The following is a 24,816-nucleotide window of genomic DNA, read 5'->3' on the forward strand; positions in this document are numbered from 1 at the left end:
TATCCACATTTCTTCCCGATTCAGGTTCATCTGAGAGTTACCTCACCTACTCTCTTCCTTTGGAGCCGGGATTGCTCTTTCTAGCAACTCTCAGTGCTTGGAAAACAGTTTGTCATTTAGAACTCTCTTTCCATTGCAATAAACTCTGCAATAATAACAGCTTTCATTTGTGGGGCACATATCATGTACCAAGTGTTTTTCTAGGCATTCCTGTGTTAATTAACTTCATCCTTATCACCACCCTACGACATGTCTTCTCATCCTCCTCCTCCTCCTTCTTCTACAGATAAGTAAACTGAGGCAGTTTTAGCAAGGTTATAGAGCTGGGAAGTACTTGATCAGGGATTTAAAACCAACCAGGCCCCACTAGACCCCACACTATACCTCTCTATCTTCAACCTCTTTACCCTTTTATGGAAGCCTCTTTCTTTTTCTGTTAACTTAGCTTTCCCCATTCTCTACAGGATACCTATGTTGTGGTGTTACTAGGTATCCCCCCAGAGCAATGCTTTAGTAGTCAAGTATAGATGAAAAGATTATGGTAAAATATGCTTCTACTGCACAGTATTGCTCTAATTTTTTAGTTTGTATTATGATGCTTCCAGAAGGTTTACTGTGCAATATTTCTTAAGTGTATATAATCATGAAACCTTTATTTTACATCATTTGATTGTTCATCTGTAACATCTGGGCAAGCTACTGTTGTACAGGACACAACTGGGGAACATCACTTTACCTAAATAGCAACTGGACCTGGGTTTTCTCCCAGACTTCACATCTCGTGGAGACCTAAGCATGGGAGAAGTTCTCCCAGCTGCTTCCGGACCATTACCCTTTCATCTTTGTGGGCATAAAAGCCCTCTTCCTTTGAGGCTAATGACACTCATCTATACCACTCTTTACTACTTCTCATTGCCTTTAATTGCTTAACTCTTGGCTTCTTCCTCTTCCACACTGAAGCCTTTGGCAATTGCACAGCTATTTTTGTCTCCACCCCAGTTCCTTCAATTATCATGGGCAGCATCTATGTAGATGAGTCACCCAACAGCCAGACCTCCAACCTCCTTTTTCTCTGTGACTCCCATGATCCTTACACTTACTCCCCTTCAACCACCTACACCCATGGTTATTGCCAGGAATCCTACACCTAAAGAATGTAAATTTCCATACCCCACAATGACCTAAATTTCCCTCCTTTCAGCTTACTCACTTCCTTACAATGCTTCTGATTTTTAACCACATCAAGACTGCTATACTTTCAAACTTCCCTCTGCCACATGGCCCACCATGCCCTTTCCAATACTTTCTTCATTCAGTCTAAATCCCATGGCATGCAACTTTGACAACTTTATTGCTGGTGTCCCCAAATTTCTCACCCACTTATGCTTTTGTTAGACCTGTCCAGGTCTGCTTGGTCATTCTTTCATTCCTGCTATCAAAGATCTTCTTCTCTTGAAAGTATGAAGGAATATATTTATCATTATCTCTGTCCAAGCAGTGATACTCTTCCACTTCTTATTCCAGTCTACACAATAATAGTGGTTTATACTTCTCTTTCCCTCATCTTTCTCCCTTATTTTCTTTGAGGGCTACCAGAGATCAGCCTTCAATATTGGTTGTACCTTCAAATGAATTTAGTTCCAGGAGTTTATGCATGTAATATATTTTCTTCTGTAATCAGTTTATCACAGATGAGCATTCTCAGGCTTTCTAGCATCTTCAGTGGGCTTCATATTTTCCACATCACTTTGCATTACCATCGTCAATGGATACAGCCCATCCCTTTCACAAACATCCATATTGCAGAACAATTTTTGTTCTCCTTAACACCTTTTGTAGCAAGCCAATTTAGGCCAAATTAGATCTCCCCTGATTTAATTAAAATTCCTGCTGTTCAGGAGACATCTTGTGACATGCAGCCAGCATGCCCAGTAGAAATCCGTGTGTGTGTGTGTGTGTGTGTGTGTGTGTATTTAAAAGGTGCTTTCATGGTTTGTACCTTCTGGGTGCTAGACTCTTGACCTAGCAAAAATCAAATAGTGCCCTCCCAGGCTTGATATCTGAATACAGCAATATCTTGATAGGTTCTTTACTCCAGGATTTTTTAAAGACGATAAAAGGATTAGTTGAGCAAGACTAATCCTTTACTGTGGAAAGAGATCCTATACAGGTGATTAGACAGAAATGCTTACAACAGCCATGAATACAATGATGTTCTAATATCAATATCCAGGTCGTTTTCTGCAAGGAACTAAAGATAACCCGGATCCAGCTGGACCAAGAAAGCATCTCTTATCCAGGCCTGGATTCTCGGCCTTTTTCTCCTTCCATTTGATTTCCAGGTGAATGCCCTATATTGCCTCGTCCCACTTATTTTTTTTTTCTCAGTCATTACTTCTGGTGATTAATCACTGTTCACTCTAAGCAGTGTCTTTTTTTTTTTTTTTTTTTTTAGACAGGGTTTTGCTCTGTCACCCAGGCTGAAGTGCAATGGCATGATCATAACTCACTGTAAATGTGAATTCCTGGGCTCAAGTGACCCTCCTGCCTCAGCCTCCTGGGTAGCTAGAACTACAGGCAAGGGCCACCATGCCTGGCTAATTTATTTATTTATTTTTTTGGTAGAAATAAGGTCTCACTATGTTACTCAGGCTGGTCTCTAACTCCTGACCTGAAACCCACCTTGGCCTCTCAAAGTGCTGAGATTACAGGCATGAGCCACTGCACTTAGCTAAGCAGTCTTCATCAGTTTATTTATTTATTTCAGTTTTGCTTGTCTTTGATATGCTCTGTAAAATTATAAGTGCCTACTCTTTGTTTGTTTGCTTGTTTTTCCAACTCTGAAGAAGGCTTTTGTTTTTTTTTGCTTCATGCTGTTGCCCTCTTTGTAACCTATTAGGGGAACCTGCCCCCAATATTTCCGTGTAGGTTCTTTGTATTTTCCATAAGTGTCAGCTGGCTGAGAAATAAAGAGAGACAGTACAAGGAGAGAAATTTTACAGCTGGGCCACTGGGGGTGACATCACATATCAGTAGGACCGTGATGCCCACCTGAGTCTCAGCTCAGCAAGTTTTTATTAAGGGTTTCAAAAGGGGAGGGAGTGTAAGAACAGGGAGTAGGTACAAAGATCACATGCTTAAAGGGCAAAAAGCAGAACTACTAATAAGGGTCTAACAAAGATCACAGGGCAAAGGGCAAAAGCAGAACCACTGATAAAGGTCTGTGTTTAGTGGTGCATGTATTGTCTTGATAAACATCTTAAACAACAGAAAACAGGATTCGAGAGCAGAGAACCAGTCTGACCACAAATTTACCCGGGTGGAGTTTTTCCCCACCCTAGTAAGCCTGAGGGTACTGCAGGAGACCAGGACATGTCTCAGTCCTTATCTCAACTGCACAAGACAGACATTCCCAGAACGGCCATTTATAGACCTCCCCCCAGGAAAGCATTGCTTCCCCAGGGTATTAATATCAATATTCCTTGCTAGGAAAAGAATTTAGCAATATCTTCCCCACTTGCACGTGTGTTTATAGGCTCTCTACAAGAAGAAAAATATGGCTCTTTTTGCGCAACCCCACAGGCAGTCAGACCTTATGGTTGTCTTCCTTTGTTCCCTAAAAATGGCTTATTCTGTTTTTTTCAAGGTGCACTGATTTCATATTGTTCAAACACACATGTTTTACAATCAGTTTGTACAGTTAACACAATCATCACAGTGGTCCTGAGGTGATGTACATCCTCAGCTTATGAAGATAACAGGATTAAGAGATTAAAGTAAAGACAGGCATAAGAAACTATAAAAGTATTATTTGGGAACTGATAAATGTCCATGAAATCTTGACAATTTATGTTCCTCTGCCGTGGCTCCAGCCGGTCCCTCCATTTGGGGTCCCTGACTTCCCGCAACAGTAACCTGAGTGCTGAATCCTGTTTGAGTCCACTGTTAAGTAAGGCTGAGGAGGGTGAACATTTGTTCTTATTTGTTAGGCAGGAGAGCTCATTGAGATGTGAGCTTAACATGGACCTCCATATTGTTCAGAGGCAAGAAAGAGACTTTCTGAGTAAGTGCCTATAGCAGACACTGTCAGTGTCTTATCTATACATCCTGCCTGCCAGTATATGCATCTCTGTGTCTAGGACCTCTACCATTCTCCTTCCAAGTGTACCTATAGGAGCAAGAAGCAAGCATGAAGTATTTGGAGATTAACAATTCCTAAGCCACCTTGAATCAATGACACTTGTATGGATGTATACATACCCCAGGTGCCTCACTTTTTGAAAGGGATATTTGTGAAGAGTGTGGTTTGCATCATTTCCCAGAGTTTTCCCTGGGATGAAGTTCTAGCCACCCACCAGGGTAATTAGCTTAATAGCACATGCTTTATCAACTGCCTTCTCTTCCTTGTATGATTTCCCCTGGTCCCCTGTTGGAGTTCCCAGCACATTCCAAATAAATGTCTTACTCAAATTCTTGTCTCTAGTTCTGTTTCTGAGAAGACCCAAATTAAAGTAAACATTACACATTGTTCCAGCAGCAGTAACTCAGGAGTATTCCATTCAACTATTTAACATACTCTACTGTGAGCTGTATTGGCTAAGGACTTTGAGTTTCATTTTAAACACTTATAAAGACACCAAAGATTTGAGTTCTCTGTAAAGACCAATTATACGTAAGGAAGGGTTATATTTCTTTAGGGATTTCAAGGTCTGCTAACTCCTGTTAAGTGGGGTTTTCAGACCATAAAATGCAAAATCATTCTTGGTATCACTATTTGTGAGCCCAGGAAGAAAAGGGGAGCCAATGAGATTGTTTCCAATGATTCTGAAATTACTAGAGGATAGTAGCAGTGTGAAATTTTGAAATCTGGTTGATTTTAATGCATTGTAGCTTTAAAACAATTTATTGTATTATATTCTGAGAGGACTAAAAGTAAATGTTTTCAGTGTGATTAGAGCAGCTGCTATAGTGGTCCAGAGGAATGTGTTCAAATGCTTATTGCTAATAAAGAATGTATGTAAACATAGGATATTCATGCATTCATTCATTAATTCATTCTGCCAAATATATTATTAGGCTGTTGAAGTTCTCTATGGAAAGTTTCAGGTCAGTGATTGTGTTCTTCAACTCCAGAATTTCCGTTTGGTTCTTTTTTATGGTTTCTATCTCTTTGTTAAACTTCTTATTTTATTTATATATAGTTTCTCTGACTTCATAAAGGTGCATATCTGCGTTCTCTATAGCTCACTGAGCTTCAAGTTGATCAAATTTAATTCTTTGTTAAGTATTCTCCATTTCTTTAGAGTCAGTTACCAGTGCTTTATTTATTTATTTATTTTTTGTTTGTTTGTTTGTTAGTTTTGGTGGTGGCATGTTTCCTTGATTATTTGTGATCCTTACGGCCTTGTATTGGTATCTCTGTGTTTGAAGGAGTAGGCACCTCTTCCAATCTTTACAGACTAGTTTTGGCAACAAAAGTCCTTCACCAGCCAGCCCATCCAGAGACTCTGGGTGGGCTGGATGGCAGGGTCTGTGCGTGGGCTTGCAGCTATGTTTCTTAAGGTGAGCTGGTTTAGTGCCCAAGTCCATGAGGGTGGGCATAGAGCCTGGGTACTCAGGGGTCAACCTAGTGATGAGGTCCACTGGAGTGGGCATGGAGCATTGGTCCATGGGTGCCATTCTGGCATGTGGGGATTCCAGGACTGGTCTGGTACTGGAATAGTTCTGGAGTTTGGGTCTGCAGAGGCTGGTCTGGAAGCTAGGTATCTGAGGGTCAGTCTGTTGTCTGGGTCCATGGAGTTGGCTTGGGGGTCTGGGTCAGTAGGGGATGGCCTGGCAATAGGGTGGGCCAGGAACCTCACAGTATGGTGGCCAGCCTGGTGCTAGAGTGGGCCTACAGTCTGGGTTGGTGGGTCCAGACTGGTGCCTGGGTGTGCAGGGATTGCCTTGGAGCTTGGGGCCTTACGGGCCAGCTTGGCCCTGGGGTGGGCCTGAAGCCTGGTTCACAGTGGTCAGTTTGGTGCCATGAGTCACTGTGGCAGGCCTGGTGCTGGGGTCCACAGTGAAGTTGGGTGCTCACTTTGTTCTCCTTCCCCCACTTGGAGGGCATCTGTCAGCACACTGTGCTATGTGAGTTTGGGGAAGGGAAGAGGTGAAGTGGGTAATGTGAAATTGTCCTTCCTATCATCTTCAATGTTTTTCTTATTTCTGTGCTACACTTGGATGATGTAATCTCTTACCTGGATCTAGCTCTTATGAAGTTGCTTTTTTGCATGCATAGTTGTTCAAATTAATGTTTCTGCAATTGGATAAGCACTAGAAACTCCTATCCTGCCATCTTGCTGGCATCACTCTCCAGACCCGTTCTACCTGAGATTATTTCTCTATGTAATTACCTGTTAGTTTTATGTCTCCCATGCTAGGATGTAATCTCCATGTGAGTAGTTAAGGGCTTTGTCTTTTTCATTGCTCTGTCTTTAGCACTTCACATAGTACCTGATACAGTTCAATATCCATTTGTTGAATGAATCAATGAATAAAACCCAAGTTATTCTCAAATCCAAAGATGTATAACAGACTGAATGGACCTGAAAATTCTGACAAAATTGTTGTCGTATTTCATGACTGTTCTGCCTAGGATTAAGCTAGCTCTATACTGTTAGGTTCATAAAAAGTCACTAAAAATTTCCATAATAAACTCACTTTTCATGGACACATGCCCTTTGCTTGGTCTTGTGGGCTGGATACAATAAGCATAATTAAAGCAATAAATAAAAGTGCCACTAGCCACATGGGGCCCAGAATTCACTCCCAAGGGCATCCCATGGTTTCTGACCCCTGTTTTACTAAATAGACACTTAAACAGAGGAAGGAGAAGTGCACATAAATAATAAATGAGTGGATATAAGCCCACTGTATGCCGCCTCCAGAATTCAAGACCACAGCTTTTCTGAGGTGATCTTTTTGCTCCATGAACCTGAAGATGATGCTCATGCTATTGTTTCCAGAGACCACAGCTGTTTCCAATTTGTCTCTTTTGTATGGTCCACTTATAGCCAAAGAACTGTTTCATCTCCTGAATGCTGGTGTTCTCCATGGAGCTCTCACACTTCTGCACATCCTGTGAGCAGGGGTATTGGAAACCTTTTCTGAATTATCTTTTTGCGTAAGTTTGTACAGCAAAGAGCCTTGGAAGATAAAGATAATGTCTCCCTTCAGGAGAAAGGTTGGGCAGGGTTGCCCAATCTTTATAATAGATGGAATTTCTTAAACTCATGGCCCCTCGTCTATAATGCAACCCACCATGCAGGTGTTACCTGGTCCTCTTCACATCTCTCTGTGGGAACTGAGGCTTGGGGAGCTGGCACAAACATTGGTGATATTTCAGCTATTGCTGTGGCTGTTTTGTCCTTGTTTGTGACCCAGGAGTCATGTATCTTCTGCCAGCATCCATAAAACTTTGGCAGGTTAAGTTGTTAACTTGCAATGAGTGTAAAATCTCAGACCTTTACAGTCTCGACAGTTGGAGTTTGGTAATTTCTTGTTGATTGGGCGGGATACCTGTGATAAAAATATAAAGTCTGGTGATAAGATGAGGAAATATCTGAAAGCTACATCTCATGAGGAGCAGTTGAAGGTACCCAAAGAATTCATCCTAAAGAACAACAGCCCAAGAGAGAACATGAATGCAGCCTTCTAGTCTTTTAAGAGTAACATGGAAGAAATGAATGCTCTTTGGGCTGCTACAAAAGCCAAAGTTCAAGCCAATATGTGGAAGACATATGGAAGCAGATTTCAGCCAACTGGGAAGGAGATATGCACCTCACCTGCAAAGAGCTGTGACTAATGCACAGAAACTGACTGGATTTTATAGTAAGATAGAAATCGTTTTGTTAAGACTTTAATTAGATACCCTGAAGAACAGAATGTGTTCCCTGAGTGGGTCCTGTGCTCAAGGATATGGAAGGTGGTTAAAACACATCTCTGGAATCATTTATATGGAGCCCACTCTTCTACTAGGTGAGAGATTATTTCAGGTAATATCTTAGGTTTTTTTTTTTAATTTAATTTTATTTATTTATTTTTTATTATACTTTAGGTTTTAGGGTACATGTGCACAATGTGCAGGTTTGTTACATATGTATCCATGTGCCATGTTGATTTCCTGCACCCATTAACTCGTCATTTAGCATTAGGTATATCTCCTAATGCTGTCCCTCCCCCCTCCCCCAACCCCACAACAGTCCCCGGAGTGTGATGTTCCCCTTCCTGTGTCCATGAGTTCTCATTGTTCAATTTCCACCTATGAGTGATAACATGCGGTGTTTGGTTTTTTGTCCTTGCAATAGTTTACTGAGAATGATGTTTTCCAGTTTCATCCATGTCCCTACAAAGGACACGAACTCATCATTTTTTATGGCTGCATAGTATTCCATGGTGTATATGTGCCACATTTTCTTAATCCAGTCTATCGTTGTTGGACATTTGGGTTGGTTCCAACTCTTTGCTATTGTGAACAGTGCTGCAATAAACATACGTGCATGTGTCTTTATAGCAGCATGATTTATAGTCCTTTGGGTATATACCCAGTAATGGGATGGCTGGGTCAAATGGTATTTCTAGTTCGAGATCCCTGAGGAATCGCCACACTGACTTCCACAATGGTTGAACTAGTTTGCAGTCACACCAACAGTGTAAAAGTGTTCCTATTTCTCCACATCCTCTCCAGCACCTGTTGTTTCCTGATTTTTTAATGATGGCCATTCTAACTGGTGTGAGATGGTATCTCACTGTGGTTTTGATTTGCATTTCTCTGATGGCCAGTGATGATGAGCATTTCTTCATGTGTTTTTTGGCTGCATAAATGTCTTCTTTTGAGAAGTGTCTGTTCATGTCCTTTGCCCACTTTTTGATGGGGTTGTTTGTTTTTAAAAAACTACTTTAAAGTTCATATGGAACCAAAAAAGAGCCCGCATCGCCAAGTCAATCCTAAGCCAAAAGAACAAAGCTGGAGGCATCACGCTACCTGACTTCAAACTATACTACAAGGCTACAGTAACCAAAACAGCATGGTACTGGTACCACAACAGAGACATAGATCAATGGAACAGAACAGAGCCCTCAGAAATGATGCCGCATATCTACAACTATCTGATCTTTGACAAACCTGACAAAAACAAGAAATGGGGAAAGGATTCCCTATTTAATAAATGGTGCTGGGAAAACTGGCTAGCCATATGTAGAAAGCTGAAACTGGATCCCTTCCTTACACCTTATACAAAAATTAATTCAAGATGGATTAAAGACTTACATGTTAGACCTAAAACCATTAAAATCCTACAAGAAAACCTAGGCAATACCATTCGGGACATAGGCGTGGGCAAGGACTTCATGTCTAAAACACCAAAAACAATGGCAACAAAAGCCAAAATTGACAAATGGGATCTAATTAAACTAAAGAGCTTCTGCACAGCAAAAGAAACTACCATCAGAGTGAACAGGCAACCTACAGAATGGGAGAAAATTTTTGCAACCTACTCATCTGACAAAGGGCTAATATCCAGAATCTACAATGAACTCAAACAAATTTACAAGAAAAAATATCTTAGGTTTTATAGAACAATCTCAGAGTCTAGACATTTTTGGTTATCATCTTGCTGATAGGTCCCTTCTAGACCACAGGTTCAGGGAGGTTACAATGCAAGTTTTGGTGTGAACTTGCCTGAAACTTTAAGCCACTCTCTATACTCCTTTCCATAGCATTCAGCTGACTTGTCATAAAAGCAGAATTCTAGTCTAGAGAAAACCCAGAAACATATATGAGAAGCTTTAGGAAGGAGCCAAGTCATACTGACTACTTCACTATTTACTCATTCATTCAATGGAGTTACTCAGCATCTACTTTGTACTAGACCCTGTGTTGGGTAAGGAGAATTTGGGGAAAAGTGACATCAAGTTGGGAACACAGATAAATAAGAGCACATCTTTCTTAGTGTTAAGACAGATGTAAACCCAGAGTTCTGTAGGAGCAAAGAGGGGAAACATGAAGTAGAGTAGGGATAGAAAGAGAGTGAGGAGACACTTCCCAGAGGAATTGAGCAATTTTAGAAGTTTAGGTTAGGGTGTAACTTGCAGAAGGAAAAGCATGTCCTATGTCACAGAGATGGGAAACCACCTGGTATCCAAGGGACTATGAATAGTATAGTCTGTCCTAAGCAAAGTTCGCATATGGAAGAATGAAAGGGCTGGGGATTTAAGCAAATGCCGTATCACAAAAGGTCTTGTGAGACAGAAATGAGTAGAATTTCCTTTTGCAAAGATGACTCCAGCTGCATAAGCAGGATAGACTGGAGGGAGAATGGTTTAGCAGCAGGAGATCAGTCAGGGAGTGGCTGAAATAATCCAGGATGTTGAAGGTTGAACAAGTGTGATGAGTGTACACTCTGAATTATGGGCAGAAAAGTATGCCGGATTTGCGTTAGAAACCCTTTATGTGTCAAGAATAATTTCCGAGTTCTGAATCTTGGACACTGTAGCCTGTCTGGGCAAAAGACTCATGACCAAATGTTCAAGGGCTAGTCCCATTGATGGGGATATCGGTGGCATCAGGTAAGTTGGGTTGGTGTATCTTTATTGGTCTGGGCTTTTCCAGTTCTTCCGAAAGGCATTATGGGTGGTGGGTGCATCCTCCAGTGTCTATGGCAATCCCTTAAAGACTGGGTGCTGAAATATTTCTGAAAGGGAAAGGGCTTGGTTGCTAGACCACTATTACCACACCTACCAGCCCGCTCCAGATGAAGTCCTTTCTCTTTAGAAAGGAATTTCTAATTCCTCCCGTCAACTGCCACTGCCTAGGTACTTAATTTCCTTTTGGGGTGCAGCAGCCATCTGGCCTGCTAACAAAGGGTTTCTAATTGATTATGCAAAATATTCATAGTTAAAACTTGGCCAGATGTGAGTCTTTCTTTTCTTCACCCCTCCTTTGAAATCAGAAGAAAACTGGACAGGTTTTTTTCTTTCTTTCTTTGGGGCTAAGAACAAATAACACAGTGACAGTACCTCTTAGAGTTCTCATGTCCATTTCTTTTTTCTAATTGATTTTTATTGAATATCCCCAATTTCAGGCAAAGAGCTGGGCTAGACAGTGACAGATCAGAGGGGGAAAGATGAGGAAATTTCCCCCCAGTAGGTCATAATCAGGCTGGGGAGAGAAGACAGGCAGGAAGTACGGGCAATAGGGCTCAGGATGTGCTACCCTCTTAAAGTGGTGGCCCAGAGCCTGGCACAACAGCCTTATGCCTGGTCCTTAGAGTGTGCTCAAAATGGATTCATAGCAGAAAACAAATCTGTTGAATTAGAACTCTCCATGCCCAGTCTTCTTCTGCACCCACCATAAGTTCCTAACAAAATGAACAAATAGTCAAAGCAATGCAATCATGGCCCAATTACATGAATCCAGGAGAATAAAAAGAGAAGCACAGGAGCACAGCTGGGTGCAGGGAGGACCTTGGGAAGGCTCCTAATGGAGCTCTCACCCCAGGCATTGTAACCAGGAAGTCAACTACATGTTGAGAATTGTTAGGCTGAATTGTAACCTCCTCCCTCACATTTATATGTTGAAGCCCCCCCAACTCTCAGTGCCTCAGAATGTGACTATTTTTGGAGAGAAGGATTTAAAGAGGTGATTAGGTTAAGATGAGGCTATTAGGGTGGGATTCCTAATATAATAAGACTCGTATCCTTAGAGGAGGACGAATAGACTCCAGGGATATGAGCACAGAGGAAAGGCTGTCTGAGGACATGGCAAGAAGTCGGCCATCTACAAGCCAGGAAGAGAGGCTTCAGGAGAAACCAACCTGCTGGCCTTGAGATCTTGAACTTCCAGGCTCCAGAAATGTTAACCAGTACATTTCTGTTGTTTCAGCCAGCCAGTCTGTGGTATTTTGTTATGGCAGCCCTAGCAACTTTTATAAGAATATTCACACAGACCATCCAAACCTGGAGAGAAGCAAACTTAATATATTTTTCTTCTTATAATTGAAACAGTGAGAAAAGCTGCAAGGGCAAGTCTAATGACAAATGGAAGGCAAAGAGGTCCCAAAGAGTGACGTGCTCTGATGCAGTGAGGACTCTGAGGCTCCATGCTGAATCAAAGCAATGAAGCCAGAGGCATTCCTCTCCCTGCTGGGAATAGCTTAATTCCCCCAGGCCCCCCAAGTAAGTAAACACTGGAAGAGGGCATTTAACACAGTGTCAGAAGAGAGAGGAGCCACCAGGGATCCCAAGGGTGTCACATCTAATAGAACCTTGCACTTTGGTCAGCTGAGCTTCCCTGACCCTCTCCTCCAACCATTACCATCCTGAAAAGATACACCAAAAGGAACACATAGTAGCTATCCTCAAAGATGCATGTTGAGGAAGAAATTATTAGTCTTAAAAGTCACGTTGGAACAAAGAGAAGCACTGTTAAGAACTAGTCAGTAAGAGCAAGATGGAAAAAAAAGAAAAGAATTTAAAAAGAGTGTGACAACTATAGAAATAAACTACAAGAAAAAGTAAAGAAAAAGAAAATTTCATCCAAAACACAGAGAATTCAGTCTAGAAGAAAACATAACCCAAGGAACCAAAGGCAATTCCCCATGTGTTTCTAGTTATTGAGCAACTGGGTAAGAGTGTGAATTCAATAAAAACAAATGCTCAAAGATGAGCTACTAAAGCAACAGAACACGATGCAGAGGGACATTGCAGCCCTAAGGAAGAAAAATGGTAGAATAACATGCTTTCAGTACAGAACTAAAAAATAAAATTAAAAAACTAAAGAAGGGAAGAGACATTGCTGAAAATTTAATTATTGAAAATACAAAAAGGCTTGAAAACAGCACCAATGAAGGTGGATTAAAAAGACCAAGAAAAGTAACTGGGTAGATGCTGATAGGGCAGAAAAAGATAAATCTAACAATTATTCAATTCATTTAGCAAATATTATAGAGTACGTCTGTGACATCAGTGAGTTTACAGACAATAAACATAAACAGGCCAACATGTCACATGGTGATAAGCATCAAGGAGAAACAGAAGGCAAAGGAAAATTGGAGAGAACAGTGGTGGGGCTGTAGCTATTTTATACAGGATGTTCAGAGAAGGCCTCATGGGGCAACTCCGGAGGTGAGACCTGAATGAAGTGAGGGAACCAGCCCAAGGGTATTTAGGGAAAGTGAATTCCAGGAAAAAGGAACACAAATGCAAAGGCCTGGGTGAGAACATGCCTGATACATTTGGGAGCTTCATGGGGGCCATTGCGAAGGGAACAGAGAATGGGGAAGCTGCTAGGAGATGAGGCCACAGAAGTGGAAGGAGCCAGATGAGCATTGCCTTGTAGGCCATGGCAGGGATTGGGTATGAATTCCATAGAATGCTTTGAATGGAAAAGGACAGGGTCACTGTAGATGAATTGTTGAGGTGAGACTGTTGTGAAGTGAGGGGGTGTGTGGAGAGAGCAGTTTGGAGATTGTTGCAGTAAATGAAGCAAGAGATGATGGTGGGATAGAGCAGGGCTGAGGGGAGGTTGGTGAGAAGCAGTCAGATTCTGGATCTATTGAAGGAAGAGATCAGAGGATCTGTAGGATCAGATATGGTGTCTGAAAGAAGGGGAGGAACCAAGGGTAACTGCAAAGGTTTTGGCCTTAGAATTTGGAAGGATAAAGCCCCCATTTATGAAACTGGGGAGATTCTGGTAGTAGCAAGTTTGCGATGGGAACCAAAGTCTGGATTTGGGTGTGTTAAATTTGTACATAATTCAAGTGAAGATACAGGAGGTGGTTAGATGTACAATTCTGGAATTTTGAGAAATGCTCTGGCTTAAAGATATAAATTTGTGAGTTATCAGTGCATAACTGAAGTCTTTGAAGTGGAGAACCCAGCAAATAGAACAGAACAATTATTCAAAGATATAATGAAATAAAAAATTCATGACTCTGCAGATTAACAGAACTAGCTCTGCTTCAAAACAGTTTAATGGAGAGCCCCTAAGCAGAGAGGGCATGCAATGTGGAGACATATCCTGGTTTCATTGCTGAACTTCCAAGAAAAATGATGAGCTCTTCAGGCATCCCGGAAGAATAAGTAAGTCACAGAAGCAGGAGACAAGAAGACTGATCACAGCATTATTCAGTAGTTGAAGGTAATAGACCAACGTCTACATTTTTTTTTTTTTTTTGAGATAGAGTCTTGCTCTGTTGCCCAGGCTGGAGTGCAGTGGCACGATCTTGGCTCACTGCAATCTCCGCCTCCTGGGTTCAAGCAATTCTTTTGCCTCAGCCTCCCAAGTAGCTGGGACTACAGTCAAGTGCCACCACCCCTGGCTAATTTTTTGTATTTTTAGTAGAGATGGGTTTCACCGAGTTAGCCAGGATGGCCTCGATCTCCTGACCTTTTGATCTCCCCATCTCAGCCTCCCAAAGTGCTGGAATTACAGGTATGAGCCACCATACCCAGCCCAATGTCTACATTTTTTGGAGGAAATTGTGATTCGATAATATCAGTTATAACCAAGATGTTGTTCAAGAATAGGACAACAGGCAGATATTCTTAAATAACCCATAGAACTCAGGAAATATTGCACCTTTGAGCTCTTACTGGGAAAAGAATCACTTAAAAATGAAATCAGGCCACTTAAGAGATGAATCAAAGGATGTGGTAAGAGTGAACATTGAATCCATTTAAATATAGACCTAATACTAAAAAATTGTGAGAATTATTGCTACAAAGCAGAATGCAAATACTACAGCCCTGACAGTGTAAAATGATGCTCTAGCTAACGAAAGTTGGGAGGTGGCGGGAGGTTTGGAGGGAAGAAGCATGAGAGTGCTAATGGCTTCTTTGCTCACAGGAGTCAATCAATGCTGCAGAAAATTGAAACTTATTAGTTTAAAAACATCTAATGTCTCTAATGATGATCATCATAATTTTATTACCTAATATCAGAAGTGTTTTTAAATATCTATTATAGTAAAGAAACATTTTAAGATTAGCAATTCCTTCCATTTCATTTTAATTTTTTTTGTTTTGGTAAATTCAAGTAAACATTCAATAAAAATACTGCTTATAGCATGATTCTACTTTTAGAAATGTATATATCAATCTATTATCTATCTGTATATATAGATAGAAAAATATGTGGAACAATGTTTATATAGAATATTGATGGTTAGTTTTGGGTGAGATCATTTGAAATGATTTTTAATTTGTTGGGAATTTTTTTGTTTATGCTTTTCTGCCCTGCTTGAGTTCACAATAAGTGTATATTTTATTTACAAAAATAATGTTATAGATATATATATTTAAAAGTAACCATGAGAGATTGCTTGTGGGTGGCTCCCAGAAGGAGGGAGAAAAAATATTACTGAGGAAGACTTCTTGGAAGAGGGGCTTTAAAGAGATTATTTCCCATTGGGAAATACCCGGATGGGCCTAAAGAAAGTAAAAAGATATGAAGCTGTAGAACCACATAGGGAAAGCCAGGGCAAAGATACTTCTTATTCAAGGTGTAAAGAAAGCCTCCTTATATTCATCACCCATTATGTGCCAGACTACAAGTATCTGTCTCTTGCAAGGTAAAGGCTATTATCCCCATATGTAGCGAAGGGTTAATTCAGCAGACTTGGTGTGTTCCAACCCTGTACATTCCGAAGAAAGGACTGGCCCTTGACCAGCTCCGGAGAGGTAACCTCTGCACCGTTGGAATATCCCGCCCAGTAAAAGTGTCTTTGTATGACTGAAGCTTTAGCCCCATACCAGATAGTTTAGGTTGTTTACACTGACAATGTGATTTAAAGTGAACCCTGTGTTTGTTCACCTGAGGCCTAGCTTGCATCAGTTTGACCTCTGGGGGTGCTGAAGACTGAGCAACTGTTAAGATCATCACACGGGCACTCCATGCTGACATGACTGACCCCAAATAAAAACCCTGGACACCAAAGCTTGGCTGAGCGTCTCTGGTTTTGGCAAAGCTTTGTGTGTGTTGTCACACATCATTTCTGGGAGAATTAAGTGCTGTCAGTATGATTCCACTGGGAGAGGACAATAGGAACCTTATACTTGTCTCTCTGGGACTCTTCCCTATATACCTTTTCGTTTGGTGATTTTGATCTGTATCCTTTCACTGTAACAAACCATAACTGTGAGTATAAAAGTTCTTTTTCTGAATTTTTTAGTCCTAGTGAATCATTGAATCTGAAGGTGGTCTTAAAGACCTCCCACAGAACTCCACTTTACGTATGAACTAAAGCTCAAAGGATTTACGTGACTAGCTTATGATCACACAACCAGTAAACAAAAGAACCAGGGTTGAAACCTACGTCTTCCTGGCTATACAGCCTCACTTTTATCTCTGCAACAGAGGTTTTCAAACTGTTTTTTTCTTTTTAGCAACATAATGCTTTGGGATGGGTATACAAAAAAAAAAAATGAGATTTCCAATATGCAAATTAGGAAGTAGAGCAATACAGTATTTTTGTTGAAGTGTGGGTGGATGGTGGCCACATGTCATTTGGCCCACCTCCTATCCTTGAAATGGAACGCATTGACCTCAGAATCCTCTGGAAAAACGGATGTTGGGAAATGCACCCTGGATTGTGTCATTTAAAAACACTAGAGTGAAACTATTTTCTCAGGACCAGTCCTCACACTCCAAGATGCTGTTTTGTGGAAGCTAAATGGAGCCTGGGCTATTTGGATTCTCTAATTCCAAATTGGTCTATTGATAAATCCAAGATTGACTTGACAGCCTCTGAAGCCTCATCATGCCAAGCTAGATCTTTGGAAACAAGGCTGGAAACCCACTCCAGGCACATTTGCTACCTTTAGACCATCCTCCCTCATCAGCCCTTTCTCACTGTCTAACTCCTCCATGGCCATCTCGGGCTTCATGTGATCCTGGAAGTTGCTCCTGACCCCTCAAGTTGTAGCTCAGTGAACCCTCTGTTTAGGATGATGAACTGTTCCCGTTTGCCTGAGGCTGCCCCAGTTTTACCACTGCAAGCTCCATATTCCAGGAAACACCTCAATCTCACATAAACAGGATGTTTTTTTTAACCCTACTTTAGTCTTCTGTAGTAGTGCCCCTCAAATTTGAATGTGAATACGAGTCGAGTCACGAAGGATCTGAAAATGCAGACTTTGATTCCGTAGGGACAGTGAGGCCTGAGATTTTGCATTTTTAACAAGCTCCCAGGTGCTGTTGCTGCTATGGTCCTGCTGGTGTCAGGACCACACTTTGAGTGGCAAGGGATAGGGGCACACTTTGCTTTCTCTGTCTCGGTGATCACTGCACTTGATTGTAATTTCCTGTGTGTTGATTTCCCCCACTAACCCGTGAGTTCCCCAAAGAAAGGAACTGTATCCGAAGCACCTGTATTCCCAATACTAATAGGACGCCCAGCACAAATTAGGCGTTCAAAAGATTCCCTTTGGGCAAGAAGAAAAGAGAGTAGAATTCGTTAAGAGGGGCCCAGATTTGTGCTTGAGGACCAGCCAGGACCAGTAACTAAAGACCAGTTGACTAAAGATTTTTGTGTGGAATGAGTAAGGAATTGGGGTAAGGATTTTTGAGTCTAGTTTGATGTTATGCCCCTAAAGAGATCACTGGCACGTGTGACCAGAGGGAGCACATGGGTCTGAAATGGAACACATTAACCTCATTCAAATCTTCTGGAAAAATGGATGTTGGGAAATGCACCCTGGATTTTGTCATTTAAAAACACTAGAGTGAAAACTATCTTCTCAGGACTGGTCCTCACACTCCAAGATGCTGCTTTGTGGAAGCCAAAGGGATCGTGGGCTATTTAGATTCTGTAATTCCAAACTGGCCTATTGATAAATTCAACATTGACTTGATTTGTGTTAGGTAGAATCAACAATGCCTCAGTGAGATGGCCTATTCAACAGAGGGGGGAAACACTCTGAGAAGTTAAGCAACTTATCCAAGATCACACAGAGAGTAAGCTGGACAGGGCTGAATACAGTATGATTCCTAATTAGAGCTCTTTCAACTACAACACACCAAATCCCAGAGTAAAAAACAAAACAAAACAAAAAACTATTGTGTGCCAGGCAGGGGGAATGCAGTTTTGTCCCCTATTGCAGCATTTTCAGAGTATCTGGGAAATAGCATTGTTCCCCTCACAAATAGAACTATCAAAGATTGAAAAAATTTAACTTTGCAGACTCCTAAAAGAAATGGTGGTTTGGCCAGTGACCTCTGAATTGAGCTGATTGAATCTGCACTAGGCATTGCCTGGAGCCAGCAGGACTGTAGCCTGACATAATTCTTCATCTACTCAAGTTATAAAGGGGGAAGCAAGGTTGTCCCTTATCTGGGAATCCCCCTTATTTGAAGGATTTTGACTAGACTCTGATGGTAATTAAATTGTTTTTAGGGCCTAATGCATAATATGTAATGTTTGCTTCCTAATGACCACCAGATGGTTTTCAATGCTAATGAGGGGTGTATAATGACTCCCAGATTCCTAATAGAAGCTGTAGAAGTCAGATGCTGTCAACCAAATGGATTCTCTAGACAGAGTTAGCACTCCCTAGGGCTGGTCACCAAGCCTGGACTTAGGCAGAATTGGGACAGGGATTTTCCATACTTGTTGGTATTCACTGTTGTCTCTTGGCAATGAGGGCATGCTTAGATTACATCCACCTTGGACATTAGCACACAGTAGGTACTAGATGGAGCTTGTGTGTCGAATTCATCAAAGGATGTCATACTTGGAATAGATTTTACAGTGCAGGTTTGCCCGCTTTTAATTAGTGTCAAAATCTCCCTGCATTATTTAAAAAATAACTTTCCTTTTTTAACTTTTATTATGAGTTATAGATCTGCAGAAAATTTAAAAGTCATAGATTAGCAAAAAGAACAAAAGAAAGAATGAAAGGAATGAAAGAAGTAATGAAGAGAAGAGTAGAAAGAAGAATTTTTAAAAGGGGGAAAAAGCCATTTATAGACTTACTGTATCTAGATCAATTTTCCTAAATCTGGTTTGGCTAAAACAAGTTTGTCTATGAATCATTTGCCAATTTACATTTTTCTAAAATTAAATCCTCTTGTGCATCTTTTTGGAGCTTACTGTTTGTCCTTGCATCTTTTTGGCATGTAAGTATTCCTAACAAAAAAGGCACTTCTAACTTAAAAGCAATTCTAACTTATTTTTGTGTATCAAATTAGGATTTGTCAAAATTGCAATGTTTTATAAATAATAAGACATATTTGAAAGGCAGATGATCTTAGCAAATTATTAGTAGATATTTGGAGAAGTGATCTTTAGGAAAACTGGTTTTAGGTGAAGTGGCTGTTAGTATACCCATTACCTATCTTTGACCAATCTCCATATTTGGTCTCTGTCTAGTCTTTTTGACATGAGTCTACTCATGTCAGTATAGACAAAGGAGATTATCTACACACGCACACATATACACTAATATATATACATACACTTATACACATAGAAACACACATCACACACACATATATGTACCTGTATGTATATATACATATAAAACATATATGTATCTACATATGAAATACACATATATGTATGTTTCATTAGATACAGTATATTAAATATGCCTTATATGTATATTCTATGCAGTGATATTTAAACAAAAATGAGATTTTAATTTAAAACCTACTCAACTAATGGAAACAATATATCACTAGAAATTCTATAACATTAAATACCTAAATAGTATTTGATTCCATTGATAGGTTATTTTTGGATATTGCAGTTATTCCCAATGTTCCTCTATTACAAACAGCATGCTCCATGGTTGGCTTTCCTTTTGGTTCCTAGCAATATATCTCAAACATCTTTCATGACAGTATGTATATAGATGATTCTTCTGGACAGTTACATAGTTTTTTACAAAATGGATGTGCCATAATCTTTCAAAACTGCTCCATAGTCTTTGGGGCTCAACTTATGCATGCATATGTAGTATTTCCTCAGATTAAATTCCTAGAGGTTGTACGCAAACTTTTAAAGCTTTCGATACATACATTTCTAAATTTTCCCCCAGAAACGTGCCAATTGATATGTCCATCAGTGGGATATGATAATACCTATTTCCTTTCACTGATCTCAACTCAGGGCTATCCTTTCTTTCTTTCTTTTTCCTTTAATTCCAAAAGCAATAATGCTCATACTAAAAAAGAAAATCAAAAAACAAACCAGTAATTAAGAATTATGTAGAAGAAAAAGGATAAAATCTCCTTCTTTCTGTGTATCTCTTTCCCTGATCTTCCCATCCAGTTTCTCTACCAAGAGGGACTTCTGTTAAAATTTGGTAAGCATACTTCTAGAACAACTCTATGCATTTAGATTGCATGTACTTGGTCATAAATGGAATCAGACTATGTATACACATGCATACACACATACACACACACACTATATTGCTCACTTCTCTTTTTTCACCTCAAAATATATCACAAACTTCTTTCCATGACAGTAAGTACCACTCTTGTTCAAAAGAATCAAGATGAGTCTACTCATGTCAGTGTAGACATGATTCATCTTGATTCTTTTGAATGATCACATAGTATTTAAAGAAAAAATGTGTCACAATCTTTTAAAATTACTCCTTATTAATGGACATTTAGCTCCTATATATTCACAATTTCTAATATTTTTTAAAAACTGGTCCATTTGATAAATGAGAAAATAATGTTATTTCTATCTTAATACACATTTCCATGATTTCTAATTTGGCTAAACATTTCTCATATACTCATTGACCATTTGTATTTTGTTTGCAAATTGCCAGCTACATGTTGAAGCAGATTCTGCTCATGCTTCCTAATACCTGGATTACACATTTCTAATAGTGTGCTTGACTGCATTTTCTAGGTCTTTTGCTTCTAAGTGGGGTCAAATGGCTGTTGCTTATCAATTGAATGAGAGCAGAGGAAATGTGTATCACTTCCAGGTTGAGATGGTTAAGGATGTGTCCTGAAATATGGAGTAGCCGCATGCTGGAAAGACCCTGGGTTCCTGAATTACTGCATGGAGCCGAGGCCCCTGTATCCATTTACAATGAACTATGATAGAAGCAAGAAATAAACTCAGTGTTAAGCCACTGAGATTTGGGCTTGTTTATTACAGGAACTAATATTACTTACCCTGAAAAATATATGGATAGGCGGCCAGGCGCAGTGGCTCACGTCTGTAATCCCAGCACTTCAAGAGGCCAGGGTGGGTAAATCACAAGGTCAGGAGTTCAAGACCAGCCTGGCCAACATAGTGAAACCCCATCTCTACTAACAATACAAAAAAAATTAGCCATGCATGGTGGCAGGCACTTGTAGTCCCAGCTACTTGGAGGCTGAGGCAGGAGAATTGCTTGAACCCGGGAGGCGGAGGTTGCAGTGAGCCGAGATGGTGCCAGCCTGGGAGACAGAGCGAGACTCTGTATAAAAAAATATATATATATATATAATGTGTGTGTGTGTGTGTGTGTATATATATATGTATATATGTGTATATATATATGTTTACTGAGTACCTATATATATAATGTATACATTAGCACCCCTAAACATATATATGTATACATATATATATAAAATATATACACATATACATTATATATATATATATATATATATATAGGTACTCAGTAAACATTTGTTGAGAACTGAATGATTTACAACATCCTCTACATACATTTAAAAAGTACTGCATATAGGTATAAGTCCTAGACAGTGCTTGCTATACAGATGGACCTGTTGATTTCCTATAGTAATTCCATGACTTCCAAGAATTTGGGGCCCGTGGATTAAAGGCATTGGTGTGGTTAGACAAACTTACTTAGCAAATTGCAAAATTGAGACCCAGAGATAATTGACTTGTCCAAGATCACCAAGAGAGTGATTATTTAGCCAGGACTGGATTATAATTCTTCTAATACCTACAGCAGTACAGTGCAGTGGTTAAAACAGGCAGTGTAGATGCTTGACTCCAAACTCCCAGCTCTGCCACTTACTTGTCATGTGGCCTTTAGTAACTTGTCTAAATCTCTGTCTTTCCCTCTTTGTGAAAAGGGGACACTAGTACCTCAGTGTACCTGGAAAGTTTAAACAGGTAATAGTCAGCCTTCCTATCTGTGGGTTCTGCATCTGTGGATTCAACCAACTGTGGCTCAAAAATATTCAGAAAAAAAATTCACGCAGTTTCAAAAAGAAAACTTGAATTTGCTGTGCACTGAGTACTGCATTGAATCCAGGTGAATGAAGTGATGTGTTAGCATTGTATTAGGTATTATTAGTAATCTAGAGAAGAGATGCTTTAAGGTATACAACAGGATGTGCATAGGTTATATGCAAATACTATGGCATTTTATATAAGCAACCTCAGCAACTGCAGAGCTTGGTATCTGAGGGGGTTTCTGACATGCACAGATACCAAGGAATGACTGTATATGTAAGGTTATTGTGATTAAAGTGTTCCTCTCTGAAAAGGTAGTCAATAAAAGAAAATAATGATTATAATCGTTTATATTAGATAGCTTTACTCATTATTCACTTACTGATCCCCTTTTTGTTTTGTACCAGATCCTTGCCAGGTGCTGAGAAAACAAAGATATGTTAGATGCTATCTCTACCCTCGAGAGGCTCAGGGTCTTGTGGTCTGAGAAAGACTCATGAGCAGGCTGTTACACTAATGCAAGCCCGATGCTGTGTTCAGGTGCACAAAGGGACTGACAGGCTCCATCTGAGGGGCACTGGAGGGTAGAGAGTGCATTCCTTGTCTCCCCTCTCTAGAGAGTGAGTACCTGTGTTTCTACATATGCATAAAGCATTCTAGGTGACTGAAATAAGCAGCAGGAGTACATAAAGGCCCAGACATGATAGGATGTAGTGATTCGAGGGGACATGAAAGTTTGGAGCCTCTATGTACCTCTTTCTGCACAGACTCCTACATGCATCCTCTCTTTACATCATGGCTGTACCAAGCAGTTCTCAGACTTGAGTGTGCATCAGAATCCCTTGGAAGGCTTGTTGAAACACAGATTGCTGGATCCCAATTCCAGAGTTTCTCCTTCAGAAGGCTGGGGTTGGGGCTTGACATTTTGCACCTCTAATAATTCCCTGAGCAATGCTGATGCTGCTTGCCAGGGAACCACACTTTGAGAACCTCTGGTCTACCACAGCAGCTCTCATCCTGGCAGCAAATTAGAATCATCAGGGGAACTTCAAAAAATAGCAGTGCCAGAGCCCTGTCTCCCACATATTTCATTTCAATTGATCTAGGGTGGTGCTCATAGGCATACTTTTGTTTGGTTTTCCTTTTAATAGACTTCTAAAAATAGCAGTTTTAGGTTCACAGTAAAATTGAGGGAAGGTACAGAGATTTCCAATAACCCTGCTCCTCCACACACGCACAGCTTCTCTCACTATTAACATCCCCCACCAGAGTGTACATTTGTTACAGTTGACAAATTTACAATGACACATTATTATCACCTGAAGTCCAGCATTTACATTGGGGTTCACTCTTGGTGTTGTACATGCTATGAGTTTGGACAAACATGCAATCATATGTATCCACAATTATAGTAGCATACAGAATCACTGTCCTGAAAATCTGCTGTGCTCTGCTTATTCATTCCTCTCTTCCCCTGTAACTCTTGGCAACCACTGATCCTTTTACTGTCTCCATAGTTTTGCCTTTTCCAGAATGTCATATAGTTGGAATCACACAGTATGTAGCACAGTTAGATTGGCTTCTCTCATTTAGTAATATGCATTGAAGTTTCCCCATGTCCTTTCACAGCTTATGGTTTATTTCTTTTTAGTCCTGAATAATATTCCATGTCTAGATGTACTACAGTTTACTGACTGATTCACCTACTGAAGGACAGACTAGTTGCTTTCAAGTTTTAATAATTATGACTAAAGCTGCCATAAACACCTGTGTGTATGTTTTTGTGTGAATACAAGATTACAGTTCCTTTGAGTAAATACCAGAGAGTGTGATTGCTGGATTGTATGGTAAGAGTATGTTTAGTTTTTTGTAAAACTGCCAAACTGTCTTCCAGAGTGCTTCTATAATTTTCCATTTCTGCCAGCAATGAATCAGCATTCCTATTGCTCCACATCCTCATCAGCATTTGGTGTTGTCAGTTTTCTGGATTTTGGCCATCGTAGTAGGTAAGTAGTGGTAGCTCCTTGTTCTTTTAATTTACGTTTCCCTGATGACATGCATCATAGAGCATCTTCTCTTATGTTTATTTGTAATCTGTACATCATCTTTGCTTAGGTGTCTTTACAGTCTTTTGCCCGTTTTTTAGTTGAGTTTTATCTTTTCTTAAGTTCTAAGTATTCTTTGTATATTCTGAATAATGGTTATTTATCGGATATGTTTTTTTGCAAATGTTTTCTCCCAGCCTGTGGCTTATCTTTTCATTCTGCTGACAGTGTCTTTCACAGAAGAGAAACATTTAATTTTAATGAAACTGAGTTTATCAATTCTTTATTTTATACGTCTTGTCTTTGGTGTTGTACAAAAAAAGTCACCTCCAAACTCAAAGTCATCTAGATTTTCTCCTATATTATCTTCTAGGAGTTTTATGGTTTTGCATTTTAAATTTAAGTCTGTAATCCATTTCAAGTTCATTTTTGTGAATAGTGGAAGATCTGTGTCTAGATTTGTGTATTTATTTTTGCATGTGGATGTCTAGTTATTTCAGCACCATTTGCTAAAAAGACTGTCTTTGTGCCATTGTATGGCCTTTGCTTCTTTGTCAAATATCAGT

The 24,816-nt window shown here is 40.1% G+C and overlaps 1 protein-coding gene across 1 annotated transcript in view; it reads left to right on the forward strand.

Moving 5' to 3' along the window:
* Positions 1 to 2,277: 2,277 nt before the first annotated feature.
* Positions 2,278 to 24,816, forward strand: part of LDB2 (LIM domain binding 2) — a 642,376-nt gene continuing 619,837 nt past the window's right edge. Inside the window, exons 1-2 of the mRNA XM_058430056.1 lie at positions 2,278 to 2,342; positions 7,056 to 7,122. The gene's annotated coding sequence lies outside the window, so the exon portion shown is untranslated. The remainder of the gene's footprint in view (positions 2,343 to 7,055; positions 7,123 to 24,816) is intronic.

Source organism: Hylobates moloch, unplaced genomic scaffold (assembly GCF_009828535.3).
Source record: "Hylobates moloch isolate HMO894 unplaced genomic scaffold, HMol_V3 SCAFFOLD_17, whole genome shotgun sequence".
Lineage (NCBI taxonomy): Eukaryota > Metazoa > Chordata > Mammalia > Primates > Hylobatidae > Hylobates > Hylobates moloch.